At 43.0% G+C, this 18,211-nt stretch overlaps 2 protein-coding genes across 5 annotated transcripts in view; both read right to left on the minus strand.

Annotated features, from left to right (window-relative positions):
- The window catches only part of STAU2 (staufen double-stranded RNA binding protein 2), a 313,767-nt gene extending 307,364 nt beyond the window's left edge, over positions 1-6,403 (minus strand). The window contains exon 1 of one of the 2 annotated variants that reach the window (XM_040625538.1): positions 6,310-6,403. The gene's annotated coding sequence lies outside the window, so the exon portion shown is untranslated. The remainder of the gene's footprint in view (positions 1-6,309) is intronic. The other variant, XM_040625537.1, reaches the window with a different exon arrangement.
- Positions 1-18,211, minus strand: part of UBE2W (ubiquitin conjugating enzyme E2 W) — a 124,900-nt gene that overhangs the window by 7,155 nt on the left and 99,534 nt on the right. The gene's annotated exons all lie outside the window — the stretch shown is intronic.

An 18,211-nucleotide genomic window follows, 5' to 3' on the forward strand; every position in this document is an offset into this window, starting at 1 on the left:
ATGGCTCAGTCAGTAGAGCATGCAACTCTTGATCTAGAGGTTGTGAGTTCAAGTCCCACACTAGGCGTAGAGCCTACTAAAAAAAATAAGATAAAGAAAATTAAATTATGTACAGACGGCTCCCTCCCCAATTATCTAAAAAGCCACAACACAGTCTCGATAGGCAGCAAAAGAGCTAAATCCAACCACTTGGGTAGAAACTTTTATGCTATGAAACTTTAATATTAAACTTTCTCTCAGAAACAGAGGTTCTTAATACACACACACACACACACACTATATATTTATATAATGTGTGTATATATACACACACAGAGATTCACATACATACATATATGGCTACCATTTTCTCAAGATGGCAAACTGGGGTCAATTCAAAATGAATCTGAAAGTTTTCCATATATATCTATCTTATAACAGTGGCCTCAGCATCTGTAACAATTTTTATATTTTCCAAAAGAATCATATGCTGTAGAAATGGCACAAGGCCTGAAGATAACTTAATTTGAATTTTAGTCCAAGCTCTTCAGGAGATTACCTTTTGAGCCTTGGTAAATTACCCTGTGTGTCTTTGAGTTATTTTTCGTTCTTTCTTTCTTTTAAATCTGTAAAAAGTAAACTAAAGTCATTGTGGTAGGCAGCCTTTAACAAATAGAACACAACAGAAATAATGAGATACCACTCACAATATTGGGTTACAAAAAGATCACAACTTCTTTCTTGGGTGTTACCTGCTCTCGTTCTTTCACCTGTTTGCTCTGAAGGAAACTAGCTGCCATATTGTGAGCTGCCCCTTGGACAGTCCCAGCTGGCACAGAACCGAGAGAGGCCTTTGGCCAATAGCCCAAAAGAAAGTGAGGCCTTCAGTCCAATACCCCCCAAGCAAATGAATCCCGCCAAGAGCTAGATGAATGAGCTTGGAAGCAGATCTTCCCCTGGTCAAACACTCAGATGAGAACAGTGTCCCAGTGACAGCTTACCTGTAAACTCTGAAAGACCTTGAGTCACAAGCACCAGGTAAGCTGCACCCAGATTTCTAACCCACAGAAACTGAGATAATAACTGTTGGTTTTAAGCCTTTACTTTCTGGGGTAGCTTATTAAGCAACAATAAATAAGACAATCCCATTCAACTCTAAAATTCTATAATCCTATGGCGCTTTAGGTATTAATGAACATATCTAGGTAGGTCAAAAAAATTAATTCCCTGTTTAACATGACCAAATGAGTTACAGTAGAACTTGAAAATGATAAATTATGAAACTTCAACATTTACATTTTATTCAAAAGATGAAATCACTAAAAAGTGCGGGAGTAGTCAAATGGTACTAAAATACACTAGCTATAACTAAAAATACAGATCCAACCAATATTCATTTTTTTAACTGAAAACAAGTCATTTGGAGCTAAAATGTGAATAAACCACTAAAAGCATCTCAGTGACTTAGTGTCCCTTACTTTCTAGAATCTAACATTATTTAGTAAGCACTCACCAAATCTGAGAAATTCTATTTTGTATTATTTGATGTAAGCCTCTAAAAGTAACAGATGCTTATCTATAGACCTGAATGTGTTTCTTAAATATCGGAGGTTTTAGGGTTTAAATCCAATGTAAGTAACATACAGCGTTATGTTAGTTTCAGGTGTACATTATAGTGGTTCAGCAATTCAATATATTACTCAGTGCTCACATTAACTGTACTCTTAATCCTCTTCAGCTCTTTCACCCACCCCCACCTACTTGTACTCTACAGTTAAGAGTCTATTTTTTGGTTTGCCTCTTTTCTTTTTTCTTCCTTTGTTCATTTGTTTCTTAAATTCCACATATAAGTGAAATCATACAGTATTTGTCTTTCTCTGACTGGCTTATTTCACTTAGGATCGTTCCATCCATGTTGTTGCAAATGGCAAGATTTCATTCATGCCTGAATAATATTCCATTATAAATAACACTGCAATAAACATACAGGTGCTCTTCAATATCAGAGTTTGTAACACTAGCGACTGATTCCAAGAAGTAGGCACAATAAGATATAAGGGTACATTTTTTAAAGTCCTAACGTTCTGATATACAAAAGGTAGTTTTAAGAAGAAACAAAAATAAAAGCACCTATTTGCTTAAAATTGACCATACAATTTTAAGTATTCTGTAAGCCTCACATTCACAATTATAAAGATCTGTATAAATTAAAACATGAAACTATGTCTATCATAGCACTCTGTGAGGTAACTGGGTAATATTCCGAAGTTATTCCTTTTTTACCAACAAATTTTATTACACTTACATCAATATAAAGATTATAATTCACAACCACACTATGGACAATTCAGAATGCCCAGTGACACGTCTTTAACACTTCCTTTCTCCTCTACAGACATGCCTGCTCTACTGTCCTATATTTTAAAAACTTGATAAAATATCAATGAAAGGCAGAGCAGTTTTACACTGCCTATGATTTCGTCAAATCCACCTCTCCTCCTCTGTCAAAAAAGTTTCCAGCTACAGTTCATTCCAATTACAGCTAAGTACTTTTAGAGAAACCTATTCACATGTCCCAAAAATGCCCTACAGTGATACCCAGTCAGGCACATTAGGACATGCAGTTCCAGATTCCAAGCTACTAAATGGAAACAGGGCCGTTTATGGCGAGAGGTCACTACTAACTGTAGAAGACTTGCTGCTCGGGAAGAACTGCAAGCCCATCGTGTATCTGAAATGTGCTGCTGCTGTAACTTGCTGCATTTATGATTACATTTTGCCCAGCTGGTAAGTTGAAAGCTGTACAAAACTCAATCTATAAAATCCTCAACAATTAAATACTGCTTCATAAAATGGCATTATTAAATTAATTTATCTATAAATTTTTATATCAGCACCCATCCCACAACTGACAGGTAATCCTCACTTAAATGTCTTGTTTGACAATATGAAAATCAAAAACATTTACTAACACCATTCTTAGGCTCCAAAATACCATAAAACTAAACTAAATATCAGCTCAAAACTTCTTACTCTAAAAAATTCATGGGGTCCTTAAAAAGCATTAAAAAATGGATTTTTTAAATTCTCATTTCTTTTTAAAAGTATGTACCCAAAAAAACTTTTACATAAGAAAAACAAAATAATTTAATATAAATTTTAGTATCTCCTAAGAGCCTATGAAAGATTCTAAGTATATAGAAATCCCACCACCAACCAAGAAAAAAGAAAACGTAACATTTATCAGACACTAATGTTATATACCACATACTATACTTTGTCATTTTTATGTTAATTCATTTAATCCTCATGACCTTAGGATGTAGGTGTTATCTCCACTTCTCTAGAAGTTGCATTACATCCCCATAGTCCACTGCAAGGATTAAAACCTAGTATGGTCTGGTTTGAAGTCCTCATCTCTTCATTATACACTAAATTTACAAAGATTTCACTTCTTAAAATTTTTCCTGTCACAAAGGTCTTGACCTCTAGGACGACATAATGGTAAGGCTCCTATATACAACTCTGGGGACTTATTTAAAATCAAATGACTATACATACATAAATATAAATTGTAACTATAGATTCTAGACACTCATTTAATATTTTCTTGAGTACCTATAACAGGCACAAGTGTATCTACACATAATTTGATCATACCGTGCCTCTCTCCAACTATTCTAATATTAACACAATTCAATTTTGTAAAATCTAGGTTTTTCTCTCTTTATTATGATCCGTACACATGAATCATGACACCCAGAACTCAGAGTGTATAAAAGGGGAGCATAATAGTAGAGAGGTTAGCTACAAAGAAAAAACCCAACCCCAACATATTGACCAATTATATCTTCCAGAATCTGATCCCAAACAGGAAAACCACTCAGCCTCACTTTCCGTATTGTTTACACACTAAAAAGTTTCATGATCATCTTAGATAGTCTTGATATTCTTTGTTGAAAACCAAACCAACCCACTCTTTCCTAGAACTTCATTCCAGGCAAGCCAAGTAAGCTAAAATATAAAATGTAAATGGCTTTCCATGCTGATTAGGAATAAAGAGGCGGGCGTGCCTCGGCGGCTGCCTTTGGCTCAGGGCATGATCCTGGGGTCCTGGGATGGAGCCCCACATCAGGCTCCTCCGCTGGGAGCCTGCTTCTTCCTCTCCCACTCCCCCTGCTTGTGTTCCCTCTCTCGCTGGCTGTCTCTCTCTGTGTCAAATAAATAAATAATATCTTTAAAAAAAAAAGGAATAAAGAGGCATAATGTAACTTACCCTCAAGTGGTCCAGGAAAAAAATATTATGTACATATGACTGACAGAGATCTAGCGATAAGTGGGTAAAACGGTAACAGGTGAATCTAAGTAAAGGTTACAAGAGTATTCTTTGTATTGTTCTTGCTACTTTTCTATAAGCCTGAAATTATTTCCAAATAAAAAGTTAAAAAGTATATGCCATTCTACCTGTACTTAATACATATTCTGATTATACAGCAACATTTTTACAAATACAAAGCAGATTTTTGAAGAAAAATTCAGTGATCTGTTAGGAAATATGCACCATATCCTAACCAACTAACAATCACTTAGAAATAAATTTCAAACTACACTGCTATGTAATGAAATGTGGCAATGGTAACTTCAGTTGAAATCACAGCAGGGAAAAAAACAACAACAGCATACACACCACATAGTTTGGTATAAATGCCTCACAAATTTAATACAGGCCTGCTGCAAAATGCAGCAGATCTACAATTCAAGTGATACGTGCAATCTCTGGTTTGCAGTAAAATATAGACAAACTAAAAAATCAAACACTTGCCATGTTACAAAACAACTGAGATGCAAGATGTCTTGGGTTTGATTGTTGTATTAACTAAGATTTTTTTTTTCCCACTGCAGCTCAATTCACAACAGTATATTTGCATCGTCTTAAGAAAGGACTAGGAAAGAAATACCCTCCCGGGGAAATGTTGCAATCTTCTCTCCTACAAGGTTACTATTATCCTGCCTTCCCATCACAATTTTGAATTCAAGTGTTCACCACGGTTTCTTAAAATGTAAGGATGCATCAGAAGAGAAGCAATGCTCAGCAAAAGTTCACCAAAATTGTGAAATCAAACATTAAAAATAAGGGTTTCAGCTAACAGTAATACACCTTTAAAGGATCGTCTCTATCCTTTCTGCAGGAACAACCCACTTTAAAATCCTTCAGTACATTCCCTTAATTGAACGGCCCATCTCTACACCAACAGTTCTTAACCTTTTGGGGGGCGGGGGAGGCGGGTCACGCCGAGTACGGACCCTCTCCCAAGAAAATTACTCACAAATGCAAAATTCTGCACATATTTCCAGGGACTTCCAGAACCCCCGAAGCCATTATCCCCGCCCCCCTCCCTAAGAATCCCAGTTCAGCATCTCCTCGATTGCCTCTGCAGAACACTCCCCTCACCACAATCCCCGGCTCTCCCCGGGAGGGACTGGAGGCTCTGCCCTCACACCGCGGATTCTGTAACTGATCTTTGTCTCTCCGCCCAACTCCCTTCACCTCGGCAAGGTCACTAACTGCCAACTACCCCTTTAAGCCGAGCCATCACGGTAGTAGTTCCTACGAGCCACAGAAGAACTTGCCTGTCATAGGATATATTTTGCCCCTCGGCCCCACCTACCTTCCCCATTTCGGCGTGTTACGTCTTCACCACTTGCCCATTATACAGAAATAGCCACCAGCACCACCCCCCGGCGAGCCCCTGGCCCGCCGCTCCTCCCGCGCCCCCAGGGCCATTCCCCGCAGACCCTCCAGGGCCTCGCTCCATCTCCTCCCCACCCTTCCCCTCCGCAGGGACCCACCCTCGGGCCCTCCTCCTCCCTCCCTCCCACACTGCCGCTTCACCCACCGTCCCCCCTTCGGGTTGTTCCCACGGGGGCCCCCAAGATCCCACCTTCAGGGCCCTCCGTCGGGTGCCTGCCTCCCCCACCCTCCCCCCACCCTCCCCCAACCCCGGCATTCCATTTACGCCGGCCTCCTAGCCTTCCTCCCGGCTCCTCCCCTCCGGACACCTGTGTCGTCCCAACCCTCCACACACGCCCCCAATTCATTCGCCCCGTCCCCGGCTCAGCACCCCCACAGTCCTCTTCCCCTCCCCCCTCCCGCCAGGAGAGAGCCCAAGGAGGGAGGGAAGGGGCGGGGGAGGGGAGGCCGCTAAGGGGCCGCTCTTCTCGGGGTTCGCCGCGCGCAGCGGACCTCTAAGGCTCCCCAGCGCCCTCTGTCTCCTCCGCCAGCGGGGCGGAAGTCGAGGCCTCCCGGACGCCCCCAACGAGGGTATTTACCTTCTTGCCAGGGACACTTTGCAAACGGCTCCAACATTGGCAAGCACTACAGAGGACTGACCCCGCTCGGCCGCCGCCGCCGCCGCCGCCGCCGGCACCCCTTGGGCTCCCCGCCCCCCGCCTCCCGCCTCCGCCCGCCTTCCCTGCGCTCCCGCCGCGCCCTCCCGGGCCCGCGCCGCGCGCCCCCGCCTGCGCAGCCGCTCCCGCGCCCCAGTCAGCCCCGCGCGCGCGCGCGCTCCCGGCCCTCCACGGACCCGGAACGCGCGCCCGGCGCCGGCCCTAGCTCCATTCCTCCTCCCGCCGGCCCGCGGCCGAGCGCGGCCATTGTTCGCGCCGCCGCTCCCGCCCCCTGGCGGCCGTCCGGCCCCCCGCAGCAGCGGCCGCCGCGGGCGCTGCGGTGCTGGCGCCGGCACAGTGGGCCCCGGGGCGAGGGCCGTTCCCTGAGGTGTAGGGAACAAGGGCTAGAGAGTGCCAGGGGAGCGCGCCCCGTCCGCAGTCTCCTGGTCCCCCGCTCGGCTCCCTGGCCTGGCTCCCCGCCCCCTCGGCTGCAAAGGGTGGGCCTGAGGCAGCCCCTTCCACACCTGCACTCGGCAACTGCCTCCGCCGCTCAGTTGACCTTCTGCTCTTTCTAGACGCCGCCACGCGCCCGGATTCTCTGCCCGTACCTTCCCCAGGCTCTCTGGCTGCCCCCCTCTGCTCTGCTGGGGACACGCGACCATCCCGCGTCTGCTCCGGCCGCCGCTGTGCGATGCACGGTTTAGCGGATCCTGCACCTTTCCAGACTCGGGGAGGAGGGGGCGGGGGAGGAGGGGAGGGGGTTAGTGCAACTGTCTCGCCCAGAAAACACTAGTGATCAGTAATCGCCTGCTCTCCAAGATCGGCAGCGTGGCCAAACATACTCCTCCACCAAATAAATAAATAAATAAATAAATTTATATATATATATATCTCCCACCAACAAGCCCATATATATATTTATATGTTTTTATATATACGTTTATATTTATGTATATATGTTTATATTTATATTTATGTATATATCGTATTTGGTCACATGAAAAAGAAATCCTTAGAATAAAAAATGAGGACCATCTTAGAACATTGCCCTAGATCCTAGATTATTGAGGCAAGAGTGCCAGAAAACTCGAATTACTTCTTGATCCGTCCTGGTTTTGATGTGGGTTACAGATGTCCAGATGACTTAACCCGGCTAAGCCCAGTGAAATTCAACTCTTGACTTACTAAACGGCACTAAAAATAATTTGACAATAAAGTAAGTCTAGAAATAGAATTATTACTTTGTTTTCACCAACTTCCCCATTTGCATTGTTATTCCCAGAGTTCCTTCCCAATATCAGTCCCCACCTGGAAAATGTCTACCAAGCCTGTGATTTCAGTCATCCCTAAAACTGATAGTTCTGTCTGCAACTGGGGAGACAATAATAGTCTGGTGGTTAAGCCAAGGGCACCAGAATCAGATAAACAAGCCTGGCTATGGACTTGCTAACTTCGGGACCAGGGGCATGTTACTTATTCAATGAGTCTGTTTATCCTTTTGTTCAAGAGATTACCTATGATAATATGTATTTAAATGTGATTGTATATAAAGCCCTTTAAACTGGGCCTGGCATATGGTAAGATAGTAGTTACTGTTACATTTTCCTCTTAGAACTTTCCTAAGCTTCTTCCCCTCTTCACCTCTGCCAATTCCCTCATACTTAACATGTTAACCCTCCCTAAATCTGCTCTAGTTCTTGATTAGTGACTTCTAGCTTCTCAAGCCTAGCATCTAGTCAACATTCAAATACTTGTGGAAGGTTTGAATGACGCATGCCCTTCCTACCAGCGGTTCTCCAGACAAGCCTACCACTTTTGTGTCTTTCCATAGGCTCTTACCCTCTCCCTGCAGTCCATCCCCCCTCACCGGATGAAGAAATCATCCTTCAAATAATTGCAAAAGCAGCTCCTTGAGAGTCATTTTCTGACTCCTCTAGGCAGGCCAGTGCTGTCTCCTGACTCTTCCATGACGTTGTAGGTATCTTCAATGGTTCTGAGCCCATCTCTCCTCACCGAACAGTGCTCCTTTTCAGGGAAGACTCTGTGTCTCGTTTACCTTTGTAGCCCCAGCATCCAAAAGCAAGAGGGTAGAAGTAAGTGCATTTGGAATAAATGGATGAGCTTATGCTTTTGAAAATGACTCGAGTGGTCAGTAATTTCATCCCTTTTGATTCAGACAAAGTTAATTGAAAACTTTATCTCCACTGTACCTCTTTCTTATAACTGATTTTAAGTCTTTGGTTTTCCACTTGCTAACTAGGGGACCATGGGCATGTTCCATTTAAACCCCAAATAGATTGAATTTTTAAAGTTCTGTTGAGGAGGAAAAATTTCTCTTTACCCTTCTAGATTCTTTGGATGGAAAACTGATATAAAACAGATTAACAAGAGAAATACTAACTACATATACCTATGGGAGCCCCATAAGCACAAGAGACCCAAGGACAAGTCAGACGATTGAGGTTTATATGCCATTCTAAGCTAAGAAATGGGATAGGAGCCTAGAGCTTCAAATGGGAGGACGGTGATTCAGAGGATGATAAGAAGAGCAGATGTTTGGTAATTAGATATTTGTCCTGCCATACAGATAGGTCATTCAGATAAAAGATATCTCTGGTTATAGCTCTCTCTCTCTCTCTCTCTCTGAGCCAGATCCCATATGTAAATTCTTTAGCTAAGAGAGACATAAAGCTTTTCTTGAGTCTGCTGGGTCTTGATTGTCTTCAGCTCAAAATAATCTACATGCAAAAGTGGCATATTTTGGGGTGGCATATTCTGCTCCCCTTCAAGCTGTAATAATCGGAGAGCAATTTGTTGTTAAGCTTGAACCCACTTTCAGTTGCTCAAGTATATACATTTAGCATCAGTACTTGAAATCACCTGAGTGATATGGAAATCCACACATAAATCTATGATCCTCTGAAGATATTACTTTAAAATAAAATATTTCGGTAGGAATTGAAAGTAGTGGATATTTAAAGAAGAGTGGCCCTATAGACAGCTGACTAAAACAAAGCAACAAATTTATCAGTGCATCTTTAGCAGGTACCACTGTAGTGAAATAGTCAACCATCAGAAAAATATACTTTCAAATTCATCTTTGTCAGGTTTGAGCAATTTGAACGGGACAGATTCCCGAATCACAAGCCACGATTTCTCTTCCAACTATGTCCTCTCTTCTCATATATACTTTTTAAAGTTTTTTTGTTTTTGTTTTTGTTTTTTTAGCAATCTTTATACCCAATGTGGGGCTCAAACTCATAACCTCAAGGTCAAGAGTCACATGTTCTTCCAAGTGAGCAAGCCCAGAGCCCCCTCTCTTTTCTTATATTATTACATCCTTTTCTAAACATCTGTTTCCCTGTAAAATTCATCTAGCCCCAGTGCCCACCATATAAATTACTCTCCTTTATATGCTTATATTAACATATTTGTATCACTACGGGGTATGTGTTTCTTCCGGTATACCTTCAGCTCCTTGAAGACAAGAACAATGACTTCCTTATCTTTGCTTCTCCAGCATCTAGCAGAGAGTACCTACGGTGATCAATAAGTGCTTGTTCAATGAACGGATTGGTGAATTTGACAAACATTTACAGAGTGCCTACTATATGCCGAGTACTATTTATGGCCCAGGGACATAGAACAATGAAAAAAGTCTGCAAAATCTTTCTCCTCCTTACAGAGGAACTTACAGAGGAATTGAATGAATAAATGCATGAAAAAAAAACATTTCCAAATCCTTTACCTATTAGAATAGCATTCTGGAAATTCCCAGTGTATTTGTGTGTTCACAAATATTTTGATTGTTTGGAAATCAATATTTTTTCCGTAATAATGATGACAAAATAGTTATTAGTAATGAAGGGTAGTTAGAAGAAAGGCAGGCAGGGACAAGCGGCGCACCTGAAGAGGAAACCACCCTTTAAAGGACTTTACACCACCCTGGAAGGAGCCCTCCACCCTTTCCCACATGATAGGTAGATGACAAAAACCTGATTGGGTGATAGGCAAGTGGAGGATTAATCAGATTTAAAAAGCCCACCAACAAGCCCATAAAAAGCCCTAGACTTAGAAATTCCAGTGGCAACCCTCTCAGGTCCCCTCCCTCCTCCTCGGAAGCTTCGTAGTATCACTCAATAAACTTTGTTTAGCTGCCCACCACTCTTGGTCTAGGCTACCTCTTCCTTATTTGAAGTGGCGTGACCAAGAACTGTGGGCACCAAAGGAAAAGAAATCCTGCAACATTAGGGTATCAGTTGTCTAAAACACTGTACTAAGAAAAAAAGAGTAGAAATAAATTATGTTATAAATATAATCATTAAGAGTAAGGGAACAAAATTTTATTTAATAAAGTATACAGAGGTTCTTTTAAGTCTCATGAAACATAATGTTCAGCAAGTATTTTTTTTTTAAGATTTTATTTATTTATTTATTTGACAGAGAGAGACAGCCAGCAAGAGAGGGAACACAAGCAGGGGGAGCGGGAGAGGAAGAAGCAGGCTCCCAGCGGAGGAGCCTGATGTGGGGCTCGATCCCAGAACGCTGGGATCATGCCCTGAGCCGAAGGCAGACACTTAATGACTGTGCCACCCAGGTGCCCCATCAACAAGTATTTTTGAATAAATAATAGGGAACCAATTATGCTTATATTGACTTTTCTTTTTCCTTCATAGCTATCAACTTCTCTCTAAAAATCTGTTTTTTTGGGGGCACCTGGGTGGCTCAGATGATTGGGCGTCTGCCTTCAGCTCAGGTCATGATCTCCATCCAGGTCCTGGGATCTCCAGGTCCTGGGATCCAGCTCTGATTTGGGCTCCCAGCTCAGCAGGGAGTCTGCTTCTGCCTCTCCCCCTGCTTGTGCTGTCTCTCTGTCTCTCTCTCAAATGAATAAATAAAATCTTCAAAAAATAAATAAAAATAAATAAAAATCTGTTTTTTTCCTTGAATATATCTACACTTTCCACCATTCCAGAAATTTGTGTCACCTATGTTCTGTCTGCTATTTTTATTCTAACTTATTTATTAGATACTTAATGGCATTTAGTCTCCATTTCAAACTTACCCAAAATACAAGATGAGATAGCTTTGCAATCTGCTTTTTTCATTTCAATCTGTGTTTTATCATCTGTAAATTGGGTTCTTTTATTGAATATGTACTTGTACTATGTTTATCTACAGTGCAATGCACTCATAGAATTCTTCTGTTCACAGGTATTTTCCTTCTAGCCTGGGTTCTTCCTCTTTTTTTTTTTTTAAAGATTTTATTTATTTATTTATTTGACAGAGAGAGACAGTCAGCGAGAGAGGGAACACAGGCAGGGGGAGCGGGAGAGGAAGAAGCAGGCTCCCAGCAGAGGAGCCTGATGTGGGGCTCGATCCCAGGACTCTGGGATCACGCCCTGAGCCGAAGGCAGACGCTTAACGACTGAGCCACCCAGGCGCTCCATCTTCCTCTGTCTTTTGAATGACATGTTTCATTTTTGTATTATTATGTTTAATATTTCTATTATTATTGACCTAATTTGAACATGATTTATCTTTATTTTTATTTTTTTTAATTTTATTTATTTGATAGAGAGCGAGAAGTAGCATGATTGACCTGTGATGACTGACCTAATTTGAACATGATGTATTTTCATTTTTATTTTTTTTGAATTTTATTTATTTGATAGAAAGCGAGAAGTAGCATGAATAGTGGGGAGGTGCAGGGGGAGAAGCAGACTCCCTGCTGAGCAGGGAGCCCAAAGTGGGACTGATCCCAGGACCCTTAGATCATGACCTGAGCCAAAGACAGATGCTCAACGAACTAAGCCATCCAGACATCCCTGAACATGATTTATTTTTCTCATTTTGTTCATGTCTAACCTAGGAGGCTCTCTCCAGATCCACTGTTATTTTACCATTGCCCAGTAGAACATCTGGGGAATAAAATTGTTTTGTTTCATTCATGTCATTTGTTTTTAGGAATGGGAGAGTGTGATGTTGTGATATAATACAAAATATTTAATTTTGTATATGTCCAGGGTTTGTGGCACGATGCTCCTAAAACTCTTATAATATCCCTAAGTGATAAGAGTGATAGGAGCATCTTTTGCTATAATATTTGGGTTTTGTTTCCAGCTCCTGAAATAGCTGCAGGGTATTAAAGGTGAAAGGAGTGCCTTTTGCTTTCATAAAAAGTCCCTTTCAACCACACCTGGGTTTATGTTCATGAGTTGACTTTTGGAAAGCCCCTAAGGACTGAGGTTGCTAAGGGAACGAACCACGTCTTAGAGGGTTGAAACCTTTGGGCCCACCTTTTGACCTCCAGGGATGGGGAAGAGATCGCCAATGGCTGATGATGTCATCATTCATGCCTGCATAATATACCTCCATAAAAAGCTAAGTGAAGAAGAGAGCTTCCAGGTTGCAGACATGTCAAGGGGCTGGTGGGGTGGGGGTGGGGGGATGCAATGCCTGGGGAGGACAGGGAAGCTTCATGCCCTGTCCCCCATTCCTTGTCCTATGCACCTCTTCACTTTGGCTGTATCCGAGATGAATGTTTTCATAATAAACTTGTACTCTAGTAAGCAAATGTTTTCCTGTGAGTCACTCTAGCAAATTACTGAGCCTGAGGAAAGAGTGTGGGAACCCTAGATTTCTACCCAGTCAGTCAGAAGCACTGGTGAAAATCTGGACTTTCAATGGACATGTGAAGTGAGGGGAGTGACACAGTCTTGTGGGACCGAGTTCTTAACCTGTGGGGTCTGCACTAAGCCCATGCTATTCAAGTCAGAATTGCTTGGTGTAGAAAATCCATACAACTGGTGTCATCTGTTGGTGTGAGTAGTAGAGTAAAGAAAAACTATGTTTTTTCCCATTTAGTTGGTGTCCAGAGAATCAGAGAATTGGTTGGTGGTGTAGGAAAACATTCCAGAGAAAGAATCTATCATTTGGCTTTATTCCACCATATTTACCCTAACTTTCCGATACTTTTCTTTAAACCACATATAGCTAACAAAGGCTAGAACTGTGCCTTCTTTATAATTATTTAAATTTCTTTGCAACGGAAATAAATTTGTAACATCTCTGAGCAAGAGGGGTGGGGAGGATGGCAGGTGTTAGTGCTTAAATAAGTTCAATGACATCTCCAAACGCTTTTTAATTGTGACTACTTTGAAAGGCACCATCTTAGCAATCACCTCTCCATCTTTCCTCATTGTACCCCCCTTCTCAAAAGACTTCATTATTCATAGAACATTCTGTCCCTTCCCATTTGTAAAGGAAGAAAAAACCCTAAACATTCTAGCTATTTATACCTTCTCATTCTTTCCTCTCTTTGGTAATTGTCAATGACATTCTGCATTAGTAATATATTGCAGGGCAATAAACCATGCCAAAATTTAGTGGTTTAAAACAACAGCAATTTATTTAGTTCAAGCAGTTTGGGGAAGGCTTAATAGCTGGTCCCTGCTCCATGCAGAATTACCTAGAGCATCTCATAGACTAAGCCTGTGTAGGGATGTGCTTATTCACATCTGTGGTTGATGCTAGCTGTCAGCTGGCACCATCAGCCAGAACACCTACCCATGGCCTCTCTCTAGCTGCTTGGCTTCCTCACAGTATAGTGGCTGGGTTCTAAGAAACAGGAAGCCAAAGACTTTTTTTTGTTTGTTTTTTTTAAGTAACCTCTGTGCCAAACATGGGGCTTGAATTCATGACCCTGAGATCAAGAGTTGCATACTCTACCAGCTTAGCCAGCCAGGAGCCCCAAAGACATCAGATATTTAAGGGCTGGGCTCACAAGCTGGCACAGATAGGTTGTGAATTCCACCATCTTCTACTGGGCTCAGATTCAAGGGGTGGAAACTTGCCCTCATCTCTCCATGAAAGGCATGTCGAAGAATTTCAAAGTCAGGTTTAAAACTCCATACATTCTCTGAAACATATCACCTTGCTTTTCATTGTATTGTTTCTGTGTTAAAATGAAGGTGACATTGAACATTTCCTTCCATGGATACCTGGGTCTGCATGAATCATGGCAGCTGACTTCACACATCTAACATTTTCCTTGCCCACTGAAGGCAGTTGCACGCCTGAATTGTGGAGATCACAAAAACCAGGTTCAAGAGGAAGAGGGCTTCATATACTTTTCTAGTCGACTCTCCTCCCCAGGTCAAGCGGAGGCTTTGGGCAAGTTAAAGGAGTTAGCAGTTGCAGTAGCAGAAGAGATGAAGGGGTAAGTTGGAAGCAGGGGGAAACTCCCAGGCAGTCAGGTGCAATTGTAACATCTGATCATGCTGTGTTTCTGGGACATGGCGCAGTTGGAAGTGGGCCATGCTGCCAGTGAGGAGGTGACAAGTGACCTAGGGAGGGACCATAGAAGGCATCCAGACAAGGTCCTGCTGACTGGCATCACCCAGAGCAAGGGTGGTTCCTTTTTCTCCCAGCCACACCCCAGCATCACCTGCAAGCTCAAGCCATTTCCTCATTTACTCATTCAACGTATGTGCCCATGACAGGGTCTAGAACTTGTTATTCCAAAATAGGACACATTGGCATATGGAAGATTTTAAGCTGAAGAAATTTGAGAAATAGTATGTGCTGGATTGACTTTCTGACCTTCCCCTGAAACAGGAAATAAAACCCTCATGAGAGAGGTGCCCTCCCTATACCCAGAGAAAAGGAGCATTCTTGTCACCAAAGATGAAGGGACACAGAGAGGAATCTGCCTGAATAGGCCTCGCTAAGTTTTTGCCAGTTTTACGACACTTACCTCATAACATTTGTCATGTCATCGTCTGGCAACTCTTCATCAAACCTAGCATAAAAGCATGCAGGTTTAACCATTCCTCAGGTCGCCATTTATTTAGGAAGGACCCTGCATCACATAAAACTTCTATTAAATAAATATGTACGTTCTTCTCTTATTAATCTGTCTTTTGTTACAGGGGTGCCAGTCAAAAACTTAGAAGGGTAAAGGAAAAAAATGTTTTTCCCTCCTCTACACCTGCCAGTGACAGTGAAACATACCCGTGTATTAAGAAATTGTCGGGGCGCCTGGGTGGCTCAGTCGTTGGGCGTCTGCCTTTGGCTCAGGGCGTGATCCTGGCATTCTGGGATCGAGCCCCACGTCAGGCTCCTCTGCTGGGAGCCTGCTTATTCCTCTCCCACTCCCCCTGCTTGTCTCTCTCTCTCACTGGCTGTCTCTCTCACTGGCTGTCTGTGTCAAAAAAAAAAAAAAAAATCTTAAAAAAAAAAATTGTCTAGGGCCCCTGGGTGGCTCAGTCGGTTACGTGTCTGCCTTCACCTCAGGTCATGATCCCAGGGTCCTGGGATCAAGTTCCACGTTGGGCTCCCTGTTCTGCAGGGAGCCTGCTTCTCCCTCTGCCTCTCTCTCTCTCTGTCTCTCATGAATAAATAAATAAAATCTTAAAATTAAAAAAAAGAAAAAGAAAAGAAATTATCTAGTGCTTCTTTGTATCCCTGTCTGCTCCATGAGCCCAAGTTGCTATTCTGTTACTCTCTCCACACTGCCTATTGCCTTCCAACACACACACACACAATTTAACACCTGATATACCACTTCGATCCAGCACCTGCCGGCCTGGATGCCTAGGGCTACACCCACCTGGTCTTCCTCACCCCTCGGGATATCATCTCCTAAGGGCTGTCCCAGATGTTGGTGGAAAATAAACCACCGCTACCTCAAAGCTTGGCTGTTGACCTGCTCTTCTCCTTTCCTCCTCTACCCCAGCTTTGACCTCTAACCCTTACTGAGTTTGAATTGAGCTTATCACCCCTGCCCAGAGTTGTTCCAACCTTTTGCAAACACTCCTAACTCCCAAGTTTGCTTACAGCTGCACTGTGGAGCTCACCCTTGAGCTTTCTGAGAGTCACACTTGCGGGACCATCTGAGGCTAAGCAGTGTGGAAGGTAAAGGAGACAAGATCTCTTTACAGAGTCCTGCTTAAACACTCTGATCTTGGGCACCTGGGCTCTCAGTCGGCTGAGCTTCCAACTTTTGATTTTGGCTCAGGTTATGATCTCAGGGTCCTGGGATCAAGCCCCAAGTGCAGCTCTATGCTCAATGGGAGTCTGGANATTCTCTTTCCCTCTCCCCCTACCTCTTCCCTCACCACCACCATCCCACTCCCCCATCCCCGAGCCAGTGCTCACTTGCACACTCAAATTAAAAATGAAAAACAAAAACCAAACACTCTGATCTTCATAATCCTAACAACACCCACATTTCTGCATTGTCTCGACCTAATTGTAGCCCTCCAGGCAGGGGCGTCCCTGATAGGGTTGATAACACAGTGCATGAGGCTCCCATTACAAGAACTCTAGGAAACTTCTCTCCATCCCCTGACCATTTTACTCACTTTTGTGTATAAGTCTTTGGGTTCTCAGTGAGGGGGCCAAGAAGGGGAACCCTGGCCCTTTTGTCAATCTTTATCTTGACTAATATGTCTTGCTATATTCCCCCCAGAGACTGCACATCCAATTTCTCATTGCAACCTTTGCTTTCCCACTTTTAAAACTACTCCAAACTCGGGTAAATGGAGCTAACTTGTTTGGGACCCTTTAATGTTGGGAGAGCAGTAGGGGGTCTCATTGGCCTGCTCAAACTTTTAGTAATAGTGCAGTATTAAGACCTGTGTTTTGAGCCTATCAGTACCAGTTTTATTAACCCATGTTTAAATAAATATCTAATGATTTTCACCTTGCTGGGCTGAGTCCCATGACTGTCCTCTTTTTTTTTTTTTAACTAATTTATTTATTTATTTATTTTTGGTAGTCTCTGCACCCAACATGGAGCTCAAACTCACAACCCTGAGATTAAGAGTTGCGTGGTGTACTGACTAAGCCAGCCAGGCACTCTGTCCTCTTTTGTCTTTTCTTCACCCCATCAATGTTTCTTTCCTTTATTCACCTTATTTCTTAATAACCATTTTAAACTTTTCATTTTCCTAAAACCAGTCCTTGACTCCTTCCTTCGCCTCTCCCATTCTCTTATTAACCTATTTTTTTTATAAGCATCTGTAAGACCCATGAGAAGAAGCTAAGACAGCACATTCCACAAGGCTTCTAGACTGTTGCTCACGTATGCAGCACTAATGTTAGATGGGGTGCCCCTACAAAAGGGGGTCCCTCGACCACAGTGTTTACCATGACTTAGATAATGGGCACATTCAGTAGGTGAATGTCCTGACCACACGAAGCCAGTCCCAAGTGGCCTATATATGAAATGCATCAGCGGCTTCATCTGTGGGGTTCCACTTGCATTTTTGGAGCGAGTAGGACAGTCTCCCTTCTCAGGGTCAACAGATCTCGCAGTAGCTTTATGCAGCCCCCGAGGCTGGCTGTTCCCTCAGGAACGAGTGTGTGGACCATGTATAGCCATCTGTGATTGCGCAGTAGTTGCTGTGGGTCCCCTCTGAACCCAAACAGCCTCTTCCGTCTATAACATTCAAAACCCAAGGCACTCCCCCTAAATTACCCTGAAAATCCATTCTCATAAAGGTTCTTCAAGAAGCTGATGATGATACCCACCCACCCCCAAATGGCACTCTGCCTCACTGTACTCCCTGCTTTCAGTAGTTTCCGGGTTTTGCCCCCTTCCTCATGTGGACTGTCTTGCTGGTGGCCAGAGGTCTTAGAGGGACTATCTGCTGTGCTTGCACAGTTTTTCCCTTTGAGGGGGGCTTTGAGGTCAGAGGCCTAAGCTCAGATCAAACAGAAATCTGAGGGTGATCTAGCATCAAAGTTCGACCCAGCGATCTCTTTTAATTCCATTTTGGTGATTATGGATAACAGTGACCAAGGGATGGTATATTTTATCTTTTGCTTATTGGTTTGC

This window comes from Ursus maritimus, unplaced genomic scaffold (assembly GCF_017311325.1).
Source record: "Ursus maritimus isolate PB19 unplaced genomic scaffold, ASM1731132v1 scaffold_9, whole genome shotgun sequence".
NCBI classification, from domain to species: Eukaryota; Metazoa; Chordata; class Mammalia; order Carnivora; family Ursidae; genus Ursus; species Ursus maritimus.